Source organism: Spermophilus citellus (genome assembly GCF_964194105.1).
Source record: "Spermophilus citellus genome assembly, chromosome: 14".
NCBI lineage: Eukaryota > Metazoa > Chordata > Mammalia > Rodentia > Sciuridae > Spermophilus > Spermophilus citellus.
In genome coordinates this window covers 395,767-415,618 of record NC_138194.1, presented here as the reverse complement: position 1 = coordinate 415,618, position 19,852 = coordinate 395,767, and the positions used below count along the sequence as shown (strand labels likewise).

Here is a 19,852-nt window from a genome sequence, read left to right as displayed (position 1 = left end):
TTTTCAACATAATGTGGAAGAAAACAATTAGTATGTAGCGTGAGTGTGTGTGATGCTGTGTGGGAGGGATAGAACCCAGGGCCTCATGCAAACTAGTCAGGCACTTTACCACTGACTTACATCCCTAGCCCCAAATTAAATAATAGACCAGGTATGTAGTAAAGATCCAGTAAATATTAGCTACTACTATTCGTACTGTATTTGTTATTTGCATTTTGTTGTTTCTTTCTCTAGGCTGCTGGGATTACAGGCCTTGGCAAATTCATTCTTTACTTTAAAAGAACTGCAAGTTGCAGGTTGGAGTTGTTAAATGGGTAGAGTGCTTGCTTAGCATGTGTGAGGCACTGGGTTCAATCCTTAGCATCACATAAAAATAAATAAATTAATAAAGGTATTGTGTCCATCTACAACTATATATATATATATATATATATATATATATATATATATATATATGTAATTTTAAAAAAACCTACAATGGAATGGATCTTGCTGCTCAAGTCATATTTATTATTGGCTGTTTTTCTGTACAATTCAGAAACTTGTGGATTAAGATATACCAAAAGTAACTGATATTCTCAGTTTGGAATAGGTATGAGTGATTTCAGTGAAGAATTGACAAAGACCATTTCAGAGGATGACCAGGGGGAAACATCTGTGCTCACTGGTACAGGAATGTATTTTCCTTGGCTTCAGAAGCATTTAGAAACTGTAGGTAATTAAAATAACAGAACCATTTTAACTTTAGTACAAGGAAGTAATAGATTCAATATGTATACAAAATGAACCATGCTGGTTTAGTTTTTAAGAATATATAAGTTGTTTTCTTGTTCTGACTATAAGCAGAAAGGGAATCATAAGAAATATTCTTTTTTGTTCTGGAATACTTTTCTTTTGAATTAATATACAGTCTATATTATGTTGCAGCCACATTTTTTTTTCAGCAGTGCTTTCTGGGCACTAATATCTAAGTCTAAATATTGGGCACTTATACATGAAAAAGATATAGTCTCTTCTTTTGAGAAGCACATAGCTTTCAAAAAAATAATATTTTCCCTCATTTTTATCTAATGTAAATACAAGCAAAATTTTCTATAGGATAAATTCCTTAAAGATATATACAAGAATCAGTTATTTGTACATTGCCCTGTTGGGTGGTATAACCCCAGGAATACATTTGAATCAACACTTTCTTTATTGCGTCAAAATGTCTATCTTATCCCAGCCTTCTTTCCCCTTTGGCAGGGATTCCTTGGATCCTAGGATTAATTCCAAATTCACTTTGGCATTTGTCTTTCTTGTTTAGTTTGCCACCCGACATATCACTGCAATGAATCTTGCTGATCAAGTGATATTTATCAGATGAAAAGGTGGCTGTTTTTCTGTGCAATCCAGAAATTTTTAGATTAAGATAAAAAGTAACTAATATTCTCAGTTTGGAATAGGTATGAGTTATTTCAATGAAGAATCCTAAAGTTTAGCTCCCATTGAAAAAAAAAATTTACTCTGTCTTTTTATTTGATGATCTCAGTTAATCCTCAGTAAATTTATGTGCTAGGCATTTTAGTATGAAGAAACTGAGTTTCTCAAATTTATACTCTTAAGTATTGCTATTAGGAATCATGTGTATCTGATTTTAGAGCATTCACTTCTAACCACTGAGATGAAGGGAACTTAACCTGAGTATAATATTCTTTTAGATGAACAAAGAATATTTCAAGGAAAGTGTGTTTTGTTAGTTTTCTGGGCTAGTTGCCAGGGATTGTTGCTTATTAAACAGCTTGAGTGTAGGTGTTGTTAAATGAAGTCTCTGATTTGGAGATCTGGATGGGGCATTGTATTCTGCATTTCTAATTAGCTTCTAGGTAATTCTAATGTTGCTAGTTTCAGAACCACATCCAGTAGCCAGGCTCAAGATCCCAAGGTGATTTATATGTCCTTATTAGTGATTTATATGTACCCAGATCAATATAGTCTTTGACCTTTTCCACTGTCATATTTCTTTTTTGTAAACTGTGTCCTACTTTGCACAATTTAAAAATTTAAAAATTTGTCTTCTAAAAAGTTTATCAGTTGCAAGAGATAAATTTCCAGCACATGATGGTGTTTTAATTACATTAAATTAAATTACTTTAAAAAGTAGATCTGGTAGAATCTAAATAGCAGAGATTTCATTGCCAACCTTAAAACATTCAATGAAAAAACTTTTTATAAATTGAAATTTTGTATTGTTCCTGTTTTTGTAGTACATTTTGCAGTAAAAGTATGTCTGTATTTGCACTTATTTTTAACGTCCTATAAATTTTTAAGTTTTAAAATTTCTTGTGGGTTGAGATATGTGTTTTAAGTATTCAAGTAAATTTTAATTTTTTAATCTTACCCCAGTTACTTCATGTATCATTAAGAATGTTAACTTTAGAATGAGAAAACATCTGGCATTAATTCTATATTTTAATGAATGTAAACTCTGAGAAACTTTAGTCACATAGGGAAGTAGAATGGAGTTTAGTTAAGCAAGTATCAGATCTTCGACTCATGAGTTACTCACAGAAAATTACATGTTCTGTTTAAAATTATTAGAACATTCTACAGTTTTGATAAAAGAATTGGGAATCACTTGACTTGCAAAAGTAAATATTAGAATCATTCAGTTTTCATCATGTGTTGAAAATACCTTCAGGTAATATGTAATGATTTTGATTGTGAGACCTTGATTATGGGCATAGCACTCTAGGAGATTAATTTCGGGAAACAATATACAAGGAGGTAGAATCTGCAAATTGATTGCTTTAAGAGGATCTTTGCTTTAAGAGGACCTATTGGTCTATTGTATTTGCAGGGGTAAGGGTACCCAGCTAGAAGACTGCTAGCCTAGAGGGTCTGGTAGTTGTATAGGAAGGAAAGCATAGTAACCAGTCACTTATATAATGAGGTTGTTAACTAAGTCCAGATATCCTTAAAGGAATTGCTAATACTTAAGGGATATAAATGCTAATGTCTATAGCTGTTTTAATTTTGTATGCATTTAATATCATTGTGTTACTGGGAAATTGGTACTTAAAATATAAAAGCCCAGCTAGGTGAGGTGGCACATGCCTCTATTCTCAGATAGTTAGGAGCTGAGGCAAGAGGATGGCAAGTTTGAGATTCAGCCTAGGCAAGTAAATTAGCAAGACCTGTCTAACAAAAAGAAAGAAAAAAGGAAAGACTATAACTGCTCAGCAGTGGTAGAATACTCCTGGTTCAATCCCTAGTACTGTAAAAATAAACAAGTTTATTTGGAATTTTCAGAATATTGGTGGATAATAAAGACTGTGCTTGCATAGGGTGACTGGTGATTTTTACCTATTCTAATTACCAGGGCTTGTGCTTTGGGGGATCTTATTGAGAGATTCTCCTCATTTCCTCCATGGGTTGTGCACTTGTTTTCTACTCTCTTGTTCAAAAAATTGCTTAATGCCAAGATGAAAGGATGATTGAATGAGATTTGAAGGATCTGGTGATTGTAGTAGCCCAAGAATGTAATTTAGATTTTTAGAAATTTGCTAAAAAACAGTATGTATGTAAGAGTTTGTTTCAAAAGAAGTTGACTTTGATACTTGGGGATGGACTGGGTCAAGTAATACCTACTGTTCTATTTATCAGAAATTAAGTTTTTGTAATAGTTGAATTGGAGTCACTGGGTGACCCTTATCCTTCATCTTTACAGTGACTGGAGGGAAAAAGAAGAAAGATTTTGCTCAGACAACAAGTGCTTGTTTAAATTTTATCCAAGAAGCCCTTCTGAAGCACGAGTGGCAGCAAGCTGCAGAGTATATGTACAGCTATTTGCAGACCTTGGAAGATTCAGACACCTACAAAAAGCAGGCTGCACCAGAGGTAAACAAAGTGTGAGTCTGCTGAAAGAAACAGCAGATTCCTGAAAGATTTTGCCTCTAGCTCCATTCACAAAGCTTTAGGGGGATTTCAAACTGAATTTACTAAAAGCTGCTAAAAGTAATGTTGGATGTAGAAATTATATCAAGACTAAAAATAGTCTTGAGTTGTGCATTCTCAAATTTCCCAGTATTCATTCATTCCAATAATAATTCCTTCTTACCTTGTATTATTTCACCCTCTGTATAGGGTAAAATTAACACCTTTGTAGATGAGGTTAAGAAAAGAAAAGATCAAATTGGAATGGGTGAGCACATCACACAGGAACCCTGATTACAGTGTTTTTTAGCAGAGGAATGAATGAGGATTTAAGGTTTTAAAAGGTTCACTCTACATCATTAGACATTAGGAAAACAAAAATCATTTTTAAACCACAATAAGATATCACTTTAAAACCAACAGGATGACTAAAATCAAAAAGAGACAATAAGGCAAGGGTGTAGATAAGCTGGAACCCTCAACACCTTTCATCTACAAAGGTGTTAATTCTTTTTTTTATTAGAAATCATTTTAATTCCCACTTACTCCACAGGTTGTGCACCTGTTTTGTACTCTCGTTCAACAAAACTTGAAAGTTTTTTTCTCCAACCAGAGTGTTCTTTTTGTCTTTTTTTAAAATAGCTTTATGGAGACATTAGCACACCATACAATTCACTGACTTGTACAATTTAATATTTTAAATATTTTCACAGAGTTGTGCAAACATTAGCCACAATTTAAATTTAGGATAGTTTCATCTTCTACAAAAAGAAAACCTGTACCTATTTGCAGTCTTTCCTCATTGCTTCTCTACTGACTCGTAGCCCCTGGAAGCTACTAATCTACTATTTTCTATGGTGGACATTTCATATAAATGGAATCTTATAATGTAATGGTCATTTGTGAATGATTTCTTTTACTTTGTAAAATGTTTTCAAGGTTCATTTATGTTGTAGTAAAAGTATTCGTGCTTTTTCCTTTTTATTGGCAGATGTTCTTTTATATGGACATACCACATTTTATATATCCATTCATCAGTTTGTTAGACATTTGGGTTGATTATACTTTTTGGTTATTGTGAATAATGCTTCTATAAATATTCATGCACAAGTGTTTGTATGTGGATGTTTGTTTTGATTTTTCTTGGGTATATTCCTAGAGTAGAAATTTAGATCATGTGGTAATTGTATTTAACTTCTCAAGAAACTACTGGACTATTTTCAAAAGTGACTCCACCATTTTATATTTCCATCAGTAATATTTGAGAGTTCCAGCTTCTCTACACCTGTGCCTTGTTGTCTCTTTTTGATTTTAGTCATCCTGTTGGTTTTAAAGTGATATCTTATTGTGGTTTAAAAATGATTTTTGTTTTCCTAATGTCTAATGATGTAGAGTGAACCTTTTAAAACCTTAAGACCTCATTCACTCCTCTGCTGAAAACACTGTAATCAGGGTTCCTGTGTGATGTGCTCACCCATTCCCATTTGACCTTTTCTTTTCTTAATCTCATTTCCTGTTACTTGCTCACCTGTATTTTTTTTCCAGTCGTACTAGCCTTGCTCTTATTAGAATAAGCCAGGCATATTCTGCCTCAATATTTATCTTATTCATTTATTTATTTATTTTACTTGGAAAGATCTTTTTTCAGCTATCATCATGTCTGCCCTTCTGTATGACCGCTTTTCTGTGACTTCTGTGAGGTCTACCTTGATTATTTAAAATTACAACTGCATTTCTTGCTTTCTTATTCCTACTTTATACTGGCACTCTTGAACTCTATGTCCTTCTCATGCTTTTCCAGTAATACTTGTCAATATAATTATGTTTCTTGTTTCTTGTGTGTCTCTCCATATCAAATGTACATTTCTGAGGGAAGGGGTAAAACAGTGCCTGAAACGGTGCCTGGCATATACTGCTAAATTTGTTGAGTAAAAAGCAGTTTCTCCACAAATAACTTAGAAATAACTTTACTTGACTATTTCAGGTGCTTTTACTAATGTAGTAACCAGTGCATCAATGTAATGGAGCCAAAACCAAAAATACCAAATAGTACATACATGCTACTTGGTGTGTGTGTGTGTGTGTGTGTGTGTGTGTGTGTGTGTGTGTATGTGTGTAAAAAGAAAATATAATTATTGACAAATTTTAATTTAGGGACTAAAGTTACATATATCTGTAAATCATTAATAATGATTTACATTACAGAGAGGCATTATATACCCCTCTTTTGTCCAGATTTTGTTTTATAAAATGAAGAAATTAAATGAGTGGCTTCCAGATACTTGTTTGAATCCTTTTGAACTACCTAGGGCATGTGTTGAAAATATAGATTCCATCAGTCACTGTGGAGTACAGCTGAAATCCCAAGCAGCTCGAGGCTGAGACGTGAGGATTGCAAGTTCAAGACCAACCTCAGCAATTTAGTGAAACCCTGTCTATCTACCGCGTGTGCGCGCGCTCTATATATATATATATATATACACACACACATATACACATATACATATACATATACATATACATATACATATACATACATATGTACGTATGTATATTTATTTTTGGTACTGTACTCCTGGGGCTTTTAACCACTGGCTTAGCCATTTTTATGTTTTATTTTGAGACAAGGTCTCACTAAGTTGCTTAGGGCCTTGCCAAATGGCTGAGGCTGGCTTTGAACTCATGATCTCCTGCCTCAGCATCCCAAGCTGCTGGGATTACGGGCATGGTGGCTTAGAATATTTATTTTTAATAAGTGCCCCAGGTAATTCTTATGACTGGGTTTAAGAACAACTGTAGATAACTATAGATAATGAATAATCTTTAAGTTTTTGTTTTGGTGGTGCTGGGGATGAAACCTAGTACCTGCCTTGCTAGGCAGTGCTTTTACCACTGTGCTACTCCCCAGCCCTCTATAAGTTTCTTTAAGCTCCTCAATGCTACTTTTGATATTCTACAATGAAGTCGTGATCTTTTTTTTTTTTTTTTGTAGTTGCAGATGGACAGAATGCCTTTATTTGTTTATTTTTTATGTGGTGCTGAGGATTGAACCCTGTGCCTCATGCATGGAAGGTAAGTGCTCTACCACTGAACTGTAGCCCCAGCCCTGTTTTTTTTTTTTTTTTTTTTTTAATTGGGAATATGAAGTTATTGTACCAAACAACCAATGTGTGCCTTCTAGAAATAATTGACTTTGAAGTTCACTTTAAAGTTGGTATGGTTGAAGTACTTTAAATGGGGGTAAGAGAAATAGACATTTGCTTCCATGAAAAAAGAACTCTCAAGTTCTTTCACCAGGATTGGTGATCTGAAGAGAAAATATTTTTTATTCAAATTTGTTTATATTTAATGATAGTTCTTAAATTTGTGTTGTAAATATTGGAATAAATATACTCAATATTGGTAAGATCTTAAGAAACTAGTCTGTTGCACTCACTTTGCTGAGAATAAAGATGAGGTTGAGACCAGTTAAGAAGCCAATATTACCAAAACCTAGTTTCTGACTTATTCTTCCTATACTAATTAAGTTTTATACTTAATAATATCTTAACTGCCTCTTCCTCTTTTAGACTGCTAATCTAATAATGGCACTGTTATACTTACCTAGAATTTAAAAACTAGTATTGAAAAGATTTTGTCATGTGAGATCTAACGTTAGTTTTACTGGGTAAAGTACGATAACATAGACAATTATGATATCTAGGGAAAGGAATTTTAGGTTGTTTTTATATGTAACCAGAAAAACAAAACTTACAGGAAAAACAGAGTAAAGGCAGGGTTGGACTTTACATTGGGTAATAATTTCTGCTTTGACAGGTTATTTGGAGGCTTGGAAGTGAAATTTTCTTTTATCATCCCAAAAGCAATGTGGAGACTTTCAATACCTTTGCTGACCGGATGAAAAATATTGGTGTCCTGAATTACGTAAAGGTAAGAACATAGACTTTGTGAACTTATATTTCCAGTGTTCATATTGTTTTCTGAATTGTTTGTATCAGTGTAAAGTAAACAATAATGAAGAAAGGGTAAGATACTAGGATAAATAAGAAAGAAAGCAGTGTTGTGGCAGCCATTCCTTAGTTTCTGATCACCTTCCATGTTGTCTGATGGGAAATACCTCCTCTTTGTTTATCTCTGGCTGCCAAAACCAGTCCATCAGATGTTGAAGTTGTGCTTCTACTGTTTGCCCAAGTTATTTGTGCTGAGTTGGTATTTTTGGAAAAAGCGAAACAAGTGGGGAATTTGAATGTGTAAAAACATTTTAATTCCTATTTGCATTGAACCTTCTCTCCAAGTTAATGTTTTATTAAAATTATCACCAAAAGGGCTGAGACATTTCCAAGATATATATTCATTCTCTCTCTCTCTCTCTCTCTCTCTCTCTCTCTCTCTCTCTCTCTAACTAACAGAACACTTTTCAATAAAATTTTATAATTTGCTTTTAATTATTTTTCAAGGCCATAAGGTTTTACTGGAATACAGCCACACACATTCATTTCCATATTGTCAATAGCTGTTTTTTAATGAAAATGAGTAATTATGAAGAAGCCATGTGCCATGCAAAGCCTAAAATATTTACTTTGTAGCTAGTTTTAAATTTTGTTTTGTTTTTACTTTTCCTGTTTTCTGGAATTTTAAATTGTGATTGTATATAATGGAACATGCTATCTTAACCATTTTAAGTATACAGTTCTGTGGTATTAACTATATTCACCATGTTGTAAACTATCACCACTATTTCTAAAACATTTCCATCACTCCAAACAGAATCTTTATATTTATTAAGCAATAGTTTCCCATTTTCTCCTCCTCCCCATGCTACTGACAGTCTCTAATATCTTTTCTGTTTTTATGAATATGCCCATTCTAGATGTTTTAGATAAGTCGAAGCATGCGCTTTCCTTTCCATTGGAATTGACATCATTCTCCAACACTCCCTGTTAAGGTGTTTTCTTTTGAGCTGATTTAATATATTTAAAATAGTTATATTATTGGTTGTCTACTGTAGCCCAAACTAGGAATTAGTAGTATGCAAAAGTTAAATCTCATTTAATTTTTTAAATTAAAATTAAATCTCATCTAATCCTAACAACACCCTTCTGAAGGATTAAGAATTGCCTCATACAACAGGTCAGACAAAAGGACAAATTAGTTATTCAGATTTATTTAGCATTTAATTGGCATATGAGCCAGGACACTGTCTTCAAAACCCCTGTTTTTTATTGTTGTTTTTTTTCACTATTGTACTGTCTTCTCTTTGTAAGTTTACATAATTTAGCTTTCATTTACATAGTGTCATTTCATCTGTCTTTCTTCTTTGTTAGGTTGAAATTGTTGATGACAGGGACAGTGTCTTATCTTTCGTATCCAATCAAGGACTTAGTCCATCATATATTTACTGTGTTTTTTGAGTAATTGTTATCTTAATGACTTCAGTGACAGTGGGCTTTTTCTTATTACTGGTGCAGATCTCCTTACAACATGCATTGTACCTTATGCATCATGGAATGCTTGAGGATGCAAACAGAAATCTAAGTCAGGCAGAGACATGGAGATATGGTGAAAAATCATCTTCCCAGGAAATATTAATCAACCTTGTTCAGGCCTACAAAGGGCTTTTGCAGTATTATACGTGGTCCAAAAAGAAAGCTGAATTGTCAAAGCTTGGTGAGTGAATATGAATAAATTATTTTCTTATGGTGAAGAGACTGAAGAGCAGAAGGGATCTTAAGGAGTAATCTAGTAATCCATCTACTGACTTCATTCAGATAAATTCTTGACCATCCTTTATGATATTTCTGATATATCATAAAACTTCTTGGTCATAAATGAGATGATTCATTGCTAAATTCATGACCATTTTAATGATTTTTAAAATTTTGGTCAGAGGTAAACAGCTGGACCTCAGTGGTGAAAACACATTCAGTAGGTTAAGAGCTAAGCTCCATTGCAGTTTGTATAGAGGCGATTCAGATTCTTAAATAGAAAAGTGGGGGGGGGGATAACAGTGCCTTGAGTAGAGTAAGAAAAGTGAAAACTTCTAAAGAAGGGGTAGTCCATGTGAAACCCATCTGGATTTACTAACTGGGTTTATGCAAGTGAGGCATATACTCTCCCACAGAGAGTCAGGAGCCCTATCTTTAGAAGTGTTGGCTAGAACAAACTAAATTCTTTAGGCAGCCTTGAGTATACCCTTTAAGGAGCCCTAAGGTTATCCTAGGGATATAGCCTCGCGTTAGAAATTATCTTAGTGTTTCTTGGGGCTGGGGTTGTGTCTCAGTGGCAGAGCACTTGCCTCACACATGTGAGACACTGGGTTCAATCCTCAGCACCACATAAAAATAAATAAAATGAAATAAAGATATTGCATCCATCTATAACTAAAAAATATTTTTTAAAAAAGAAGAAATTATCTTAGTGTTTCTTAAAGTCTTTATAGGTAGGCCAGGATTGGGGCATAGTCCAAATAGGGACTAGGCTTAGAGGAGCTGGTTGGAGTTTGATCTGGGAGAGAGTTTTTGAATTTATGAGAAAGGTTGTAAATTTTCTTTAGCAGCCATTATTACATGTAATAAACTCTTCATCTTGTGTGTTTAGAGTAGAGTTTAGTTTGTTCCATATTATTGTTCCCCAGAATAACGTTTAAAGAATACCGCAAGTTAAAAAGTAATTTCTGTACAAAGGTTATAATGCAATTTTTTTGATTTACTGGCCATACCAAAAATTGAGCACTCAGTTCTCAGGCTGAGTTCCCCTTCTCTTAAACTTCTTTGGTGATATCAGCCTCTCCTACTCCCAGATATACATTCTTTGAAGCTACATGATTCTCTGCACTTTTCTTTCCCTTGTGTAGTTTTCCTCCATAGCTTCTCTAGAATTAAGTCTTTTCTATTTTCACATCCTTCATCCAAATTTTAGCCCTGGTATTTATCACCTTATAGGTGATAAACACTATTTTCTTATTATCCTTATGTAGTAATATTTCTTTTGTCCCTAGGCATGTAGATTTCGCCAATCTCAGTTCCCATCCTCCTCCTTGTGTTACCTCTTCTTGTCTCCCAAGATTCTTCTGGAAGGCCCTAATGTTAATCTTGTGACATTTTTGCAGATTCTTCATCTATCATACCCTCTGTCCTTTAAGATTCTTCGAAACCTGCCCTGGCACCTGATTCATAATACTTTAAACCTTCTATATCAGCTGCCTGTTCAGCCTATGTCATTTGGCTTTTCATCTCTTGTTTTTTAATTGTTCTAAGTTTTTTCAGGTATATTTTATGCTGTATCTTCTTATTTAGATTAAGCCATCTTTTGATGTCACATGTTTGTCTTCTATTTCTTTTGACTTTGCTATCATTTCTGATATAATTTTCTTTTTTCCTCTATTTTAACCTTGCTATCATTTCTGGTATAAATTTTCCTTTGAAAAAGGCTTGTTGATATTAATTGATTAGGTGAGTTTTACAATCACTATTTACTTTTTTATTACACATGGTTAGAAAAAACTTGAGCAAATATTTGACTAAAGCAATTGTAATATGACATTTAGACTGTCACTCTCATGACTAGATTCAGTACTTTTAGGCAACTGACATTTTGTTCTCTGGCTACAAGAGATGAAGGTGAGACACTGTATGGAGCAATATGGAGTCCATATTGGTTCACTTAGAAAAGAATATCAACATCTGTTTTTATTGTGGTATTATGTTGTGCTTCTACTAGTTGTTGCTATTTAAATCTTAATGTTATGAAATATAATGTAGACAAGAAAACATATGAAATAAATGAGTGCTGTAATGCATAAGTTTAAAGTTGCATTCCTCTAACTACTATCCTGATTAAGGAACACAGCATTGCTGTTACCTTAATGTAAAAGTTTTATATGTATGCTTTCCTGATCATACTTCATCCCATTCTGTATCACGAAAATCACTGTAAGGTCTTTTAGGGTTTTCATTCTCTTGCTTTTCTTTAAATGGTAAACAAAATTGGTTTTGCTTATATATGAATTTCTTGCCTATATATAAATTTTTTACTGTGTTTATTTTTTTGGGCCTTGCATATTTTATTCAACATTGGTTTTTAAGACAATTGTATTGTTGAATGTAACTCTAGTTTATTTTTACTGCTAAAAAATGTATGTTATCGCGCTAATTATTCTTTCTGTTATTGATGGCCTTTAGTGCATTATAGTTTAATGCTGCTTTGAAATTAACCCTTCATAAGCATGCATTGCTAGGAGTAGAATTGTCATAAAGTATATGCATCTTTGTCACTGTATGAAATACCTTAGGAAGCTAACTTTACAAAGAGAAAAGGTTTATTTAAGTTCATAGTTTTGGAGATTCAGTGTCCAAGATTGGGTGGCTCTACAGTAGGTAGAAGCAAGTGGTCACATCTTGAATATGAGTGCCAAGGAAAAGGAGGGTGGAGCCAGGCTGTTTCTGTTCTAACAATCCTCTTGTCAGAACACAGGAGGCTACATGAGAATTAGCCTGAGGACCTGAGGACCTCCCACAAAGCTCCATCCCCCACTGTTTTCATCTCTCACAGTACCACACTGAGGCCCAAGCCAGTAATCATAGTGTGTCTTTTGGCAACAAAAACCATGGCAATATATAACATGCTAAACTCTGGTTTCCAAAGTAGTACCAATTTATATTCCACTGGTAATCTGATTAGGGTTTTCTTTTGTCAATATGTTCCTTAACATTCGTTAATTTCAGAATTTTTTTATATCTGTTAGTTTATTGGGTATAGTGGTCTCATATTTTTTAAAAAAATAATAGCTTTATTGAAAATTGAGAATATAGTTTATATGCCACATAAATATACCCACTTAAAGCATATAGTTTTTAATATATTTATAGAGTTGCCTAGTAATCATCACCACCATTAAATTTGGAACATTTTCATCACCCCAGAAAGAAACCCTAAGCTCTCCATTTCTTCATAAGCTTCTAGGCAACCACTAATCTACTTTCTGTCTTTTGAGATTTATTCATTCTGGGAATCTCATGCAAGTGGAACCATCTTTACAATATGTGCTCACTTAGCATAATGATTTTAAGGTTGCAAGTAACTGTATTTCATTCTTTTTTGTTGTTGAATAACATGCCATTGTATAGAGATACCACATTTAACCATTCCACATTTATCAATTGATAGACATTTGGGTGGTTTCTACTTTTTGAATAATATTGCTGTGAATATTTATGTACAGTTTTATTTTTCTTGAATATGTTCCTAAGAGTGAGATTTCTGGATTATATAACTATGTTTAACCTTTGGAAGGAGCACTAGATTGTTTTCCATAATAGCTGCACTATTTTAAATTACCACCATTATCAATGGAAGGGTACTAAAATCCATGGTATCTGTGATTTTGATTTGCATTTCTATAGGGACTAATTATGTTGAGCTCTTTTTATGTGCCTGTGAGCCATTTGTATGCCTTTGGAGAAATTCATGTCTTTGCATATACTTTGATTAAACCATTAATTTTTAGTTATTGAGTCATGAGTTCTTTATATGTTCTAGACAGAAGTCTCTTAATAGGAGATATTTTCTCCTATTCTGTAGGTTGCCTTTTTACTTTCTTGCTGATGTCCTTTGAAACACACATTTTTTTTATTTTGATGAAGTCCAATTATGTGCTTTTGCTTTTTTTGCTTGTGGTTTTGTTGACATATCCAAGAAACCATTGCCCACTTCAAGGACACAAAGATTTTCACTTACAAGAGTTTTATAATTTTAACTGTAGCATTTAGGTCTTTAATCTATTTTGAGTTAACTCTTGTGTGTGATATGAGTTAGGAAACAATCTAACTAAATTATTATGCATGTGAATGTCCAGTTGTGCCAACATAGTTGTTGAAAACAAGTATTTTCTTACTGAATTGTCTTGGTACCCTTCTTGAAAATCAGATACCATAAACATGAAGGTGTTGTTTCTCTACACTCAATTTTCTGTCATTGATCTATGTATTTTCCTCCTTACACCTATATCATACTGTCTTGCTTACTGTAGCTTTGTAATGAATTTGTAAAGTCATGGTATGAATCTTCCAACTTTGTTCTTTTAAACATTTTTTATTCTATTCTCAGTCCCTGGGATTTTCATATAGATTATAGTTAGCTTGTCCATTTATACAAAAAGATTACCTGTGGTTTTGATAGGAATTATAGGACTCTGTAGACTAGTTTAACAATAGTGGTCTTCCAACCTGTGTATCTGAGGTGTCTTTATATTTATTTGGGTCTTTTGAAATTTGTTTCAACAATATTACTTTTCAGATGGAACTTTTCATCTCTTTCATAAAACTTACACCTTTTATTTTTAGTTTTTGATGCTTTTACAAATGGCATTGTTTTCCTAATTTCATTGTTTGCTTCTTTATTGTAAATTCATTTTTTTGTATTTATCTTGTACCTGGCAACATTGATGAATTCATTTATTAATTCTAATAAATTTTTAATGGAATTTTAGAATTTTCTAGACAGAAAATATAGTTTTCCTTTTCAGTGTAGATGTCTTTTCTATAATTTGCTGAAAGCCCTAGCTAAAACCTCCAGTATAAGGAATAGAAATAGTGAGAGGGGACACTCTTATCTTGTTCTTGATTTTAGGGAAAAAAGCATCCAATCTATCACTATTAAATTTCATGTTTACTGTGGGTTTTTCATAGATACTGTTTAATCAGATTGTGGAAAGTTCCTAGATTGTCCATGGTCACAAGATGATCATGTAGTTTTTGTTCTTTGGTCTACTGATTTGGTTTAGATCAGTATATCTTTATTTACATTAATAGATTTTCAGTTGTTAAGCCAACCTTGCATTCCTAGAATAGATCCCACTTGAGCATGATGTATTATTCTTTTAACAATAGCTCAATTTACTATTGTCTTAACAGAAGTTCTCAATACTAAACGACTTTTCTCTCTCTTTTTTGTTTTTTTGTGATGCTGGGGATTGAACTCTGGGCCTTCACCAACTGACTTTAAAAATTTTTTTATCTTCCGGCAGATGAAAATGATTATGCATACAGTTCAGCAACCCAAAGTATGCTCAGTGACAGCTGAAAGACATCTGTAAATATTTGTGGATTGATTAAAACTCCTGGAGTTTGGGACCCTTTTGTGAAGAGTTATGTAGAAGTAAGTAGACTTTTCATAAAATTGTATTGGTTTTATTTTTGTCTTAAGCCTATTCGAGATTGCATTTCTAATTATCTTTATTGATCAGGAGGAAATTTAATGGAGAAAATTGTTAGGGTTAGGGTTAGGGGTTAGGGGGTTAGGTTTAGGGGGTTAGGGTTAGGGTTTAGGGTTGGTTAGGGTTAGAGGGTTAGGGTTAGGGGTGAGGGTGGGGGTGAGGGTTTAGGGTTAGGGCTAAGGTTAAGGTTAGGTTTAGGGTTAAGGTTAGGGTTAGGGTGGTTAGGGTTAGGGTTGGGGGTTAGGGTTAGGGGTTGGGGTTAGGGTTAGGGTTGGTTAGGGTTGGTTAGGGTGAGGGATGGGGGTGGGGTTAGGGTTTAGGGTTGGGGTTGGGTTAGGGTTAGGGTTGTTAGGGTTAGGGTTTAGGGTTAGGGTTTAGGGTTAGGGTTTATGGGTTAGGGTTAGGGGTTGGGGCTAGGGTTAGGGTTGGGGTTGGGGTTAGGGCTAGGGTTAGGGGTTAGGGACTGGAGCTAGGGCTAGGGCTTAGGGTTGGGGTTGGGTTTAGGGTTTAGGGTGAGGAGTGAGGGGCGAGGGTTTGGGGTTAGGTTTAGGGTTTAGGGTGAAGGTGTAGGGGTTAGGGTTTTGGGTTGAGGGGTGAGGGGTGAGGGTTTTTGGGTTTGGGTTAGGGTTTTAGGGTTAGGATTATTGTTAGGGTTAGGGTTAGGGTCAGGGGTTGGGTTTAGGGTTAGTGTTAGGGTTAGGGGTTAGGGTTGGGGTTAGGGGGTTAGGATTAGGGGGTTAGGGGTTTAGGGTTAGGGTGGATAGGGTTACGGTTAGGGCTTATGGTTAGGGTTGGTTAGGGTTAAGTTTAGGGTGAGGGTGAGGGGTGGGGTTAGGGTTTAGGGTTAGGGGTTTGGGTTAGTGTTAAGGTTAGGGTTAGGGTTGTTAGGGTTAGGGTTGTTAGGGTTAGGGTTTAGGGTTAGCGGTAGGGGTAGGGTTAGGGGTAGGATTGGGGTTAGGGTTTAGGGTTAGGGTTGTTAGGGTTAGGGTTTAGGGTTAGCGGTAGGGGTAGGATTGGGGTTAGGGTTGGGGTTAGGGTTGGGGTGGTTAGGGTCAGGGTTAAGGTTAGGGTTAGGGGTTATGGGTTAGGGGCTAGGCCTAGGGTTAGGGGTTAGGGTTAGGGGCTGGGGCTAGGGCTAAGGCTTAGGTTGGTTGGGGTTGGGGTTAGGGTGAGGGGTGAGGGTGAGGGTTTGGGGTTAGGGTTAGGTTTAGCTTTAGGGTTTAGGTTGAGGGTGTAGGTTGTGGGGTTAGGGTTGAGGGGTGAGGGTTCAGGTGAGGGTGAGGGTTTTAGGGTTAGGGTTTTAGGGTTAGGGTTAGGGTTTTAGGGTTAGGGTTATTGTTAGGTTTAGTGTTAGGGGTTAGGGTCAGGAGTCAGAAGTCGGGTTTAGGGTTAGGGTTTAGGGTTTAGGGTTAGAGTTTAGGGGATAGGGTTTAGGGGTTAGGGTTAGGGGTTAGGGTTAAGGTTTAAGATTTAGGGTTAGGGTTTGGGTTAGGGTTGGGTGTTAGGGTTATAGAGCTAGAGAATATTCTCATGGACAAAGCAGATAACAGGCAGTCTTTAACAATTTTTTAAAATGAATTATAATTAGTCAATTGGAATATACGGACAGAATGTGTCAAAAATGCATTTTTGGAGATCTGTCAAAAAAGCAAAGTATAATTCACTGTATCGGTTTGAATTTAATCTTGATTTTTCAGATGATGTCTAAATAAATAAATTTACTCTTATACAGATAGAGTAAATAAAACCACACTAGAACATAAATGAAAGTATTCCTCTGGGAGTTAAAGATATAGAATTCTATAGATTTTAGAAGATTTTTTCCTTTATGTTTTTAAATATAATATTTGATACAGATTTCTGTGTATTTAAATTGTAAAAATCACCTACTTCTCATATCAAATTCATATAGTGTCAACAAATATAACTGATAAACTTCCTTTAATATTGAACTCTTTATTTTCATAACTGTCAAATATTCTTATTAGATTTAATTTCTGAAGACTATACAACTTTCATAATTAACACAATACAGCTAGGTTAACTTTTGAGTATTTTTTACACATTCCTTATTTCACAATTTTTACTGGCAAATAAACAATACTATTCCAAAGAATAATGTAAGAGAATATATGACATTGGACAAGAAAAGTAATTCAAATTTTCTAAGATACATGGTAAGACTACTAAAAATAGAACACAAGAATATTACCCTAAAGTCATTAATTTTAATTCTTTTATTAAATAAAGAAGGAATAAAAATCTAAGACAGGGCTAGACCCTTCCAAAAAAGCTTTTGAAAATAATGACAAAATAGACTTTTATGGTATTTAAGTGATACAATGAATATTAGTAATGAAGTAAAATCTTACCCAGATCTCGTCGTTTTGAACTCCACCTTGAGGATAGGTTTGCATGGTTCTGGTTTCTTCCCGTCCTTTAACTGTTTTCCTAAAATATATTTTCCTACATTTAATTCTAAAATTCTACGTTACTCTAAATTCTTGCATTGACAATTTATGAAATGAAAGTGAAATGTAATGAAATTCACCATGAAACATTTCAAAATGATTTTGAAAGATATATTTAATATAAAATACGATACTTTTAAATGATCAGGCAAAATTCAGTTTGAAATTCACTGCTGAATATAAGTAAAATAACATTTATGTAATAAAATTCTACTATGAAAAAATTATAGTCTTCTCAATGTTCTTCATTATAGATAAGCAAAAGAGAACTTCAGTTTGCTAAATGAATACAAAATTTTTTAAAAAAATGAATCTATATTACATTTTTATCCAGGTGTAACAGGCTATAAGATTAAATCCTATTTTAACAAATTCATTTATATTCATCCTCCTAAGTAAAATCCATTCATTATAATGTATAAAAGCTACTAAAACACACAAATCTCTATAAAATGTCAATAACTAATTCTGTAAAATAATTTTGATTTTGATTTTTGATATTTGCAAAATGTTTGAGATTTCAGTTATCTATTTCTAGATATTCATTGTAGAAACCACAAAAAAACTCAAAAAAAATAAAGAAATAAAACAAAAATCTATTTTATCTCTTTTTTTTAGTAATAATTACTCTCAACACTATTATACTTTTGGCAAATCACCAAACATGGGAATTGCCTTGGGAATCTCTGACACATACTCCTACCCTAACACTTCTTATTTGCTTTCATACTTTTATTTTTTCCTCTATAACACTTATTCTAAAATACTTTATATTTCATTGCTTTATTTTTATTTATTTTTGTTGTTGTAGTTTGTCTAACAAACCAGAATGTAAATTCTGGGTAAGCAAAAATTTTTAGTGTATATTTTCCCTGTTGTGTCTCTAGTGGCACAAACCCTTTGACATATAATGGGTACTCAATAAACATTCAATGAGCAAATAAATTAATGATTATTTCCTTGGGATAAATTCCTAGAAAAAGGATATCTGGGTAAAACTGTATTCCAGAAATGTGCCTGTTTATACTTCCATCAACAATCTAAGAGAATATTTTGCCAAGGGCCAAGATACCAGAAAGATATAACAATTATGAACAAATTAGCACCAAAAATAATGGCACCGAAATATATGAAAATTAAATGCCTACAAAATAAGAGGGAAATAGACATAATAATAACAGTTGGAAACCTCAACATCTTACTTACAATAGTGTATAGACAACCAAACAGGAGGTGAACAAAGAAACAAAATTTGAACAACTTAAAACAACTTAGAGCCAACAAACATTTATAGAACATTTCATCTAACAGAAACAGAATATAATTTTCCCAAGTACATGCAAAACATTTTTAGGACGAACTGCATATTAGACCATAAAATAAATCTCAATCAAATTTAAAAGATAAACATACACAAAATAAGTTCTTCAACCAAAACAGAATGAAATTAGAAATCATTAGCAGGAAAAATAATAGAGATTCTAAAAAATATGTGAAAAGTAAACAACATATTGCTAAATAAACAATGGGCTAAAGACAAACATCAAAAGAAAAATCGTGCTAGGTGCTATAACATATGTTAGTAATCCTGGAAACTTGAGAGGCTGAGTCAGGAGGACTCTAAATTTAAGGACAGCCGCTGCAAGTTAGGGCCTGTCTCAAAATAAAAAGGGTTGGAAAGGGGCTAGGGTTGTGGCTCAGCAGTAGAGCGCTCACCTAGCATGTGCAAGGCACTGGGTTCGATTCTCAGCACCACATAAAAATAAATACAATAAAAGTACTATACAACTAAAAAAAATGATCTGGAAAGTAGTTCAGTGGTAAAGTAACCTAGGCCAATCCAATACCACAAAAAGAAAAATAAACAAATAAACAAACAAAAACACAAAGAAGAAAAAGATAAATCAGGAACTACTTTGAAATAAAATAAAATAAAATAAACCCTTTAGCTACACTGACCAAAAAAAGAGGCAGAAAACTCAAATCATAGGACCAGATAAAGAACTGTAAAGAAATCTATGAACAACTGCATGTCAACAAATGAGATGCCTTATAGGAGATGAATAAATGCGTAGAAACACAAAATTATTAAAATTGACTCAAAAAGAAATAGACAATATGAATAAACCTACAACAAGTGAAGAGACTGAAAAACTACAATAGTTTTGAGTTTTAACAGATCTACAAGGAAATGCATAAATTTAAGTATATAATGAGTTTTGACATAACTATGTACCTGCAAGCACTACTTATT

General features: G+C 33.8%; 1 pseudogene across 1 annotated transcript; it reads left to right on the top strand.

The window, feature by feature from the left end:
- Window positions 1–594: 594 nt before the first annotated feature.
- LOC308633191 (TATA box-binding protein-associated factor RNA polymerase I subunit A-like) lies at window positions 595–17,885 on the top strand (annotated as a pseudogene). Its single transcript has 6 exons — window positions 595–715; window positions 3,710–3,879; window positions 7,732–7,845; window positions 9,384–9,582; window positions 14,939–15,069; window positions 17,853–17,885. The product of its transcript is annotated as a TATA box-binding protein-associated factor RNA polymerase I subunit A-like (transcript).
- The last annotated feature ends 1,967 nt before the right edge of the window (window positions 17,886–19,852 follow it).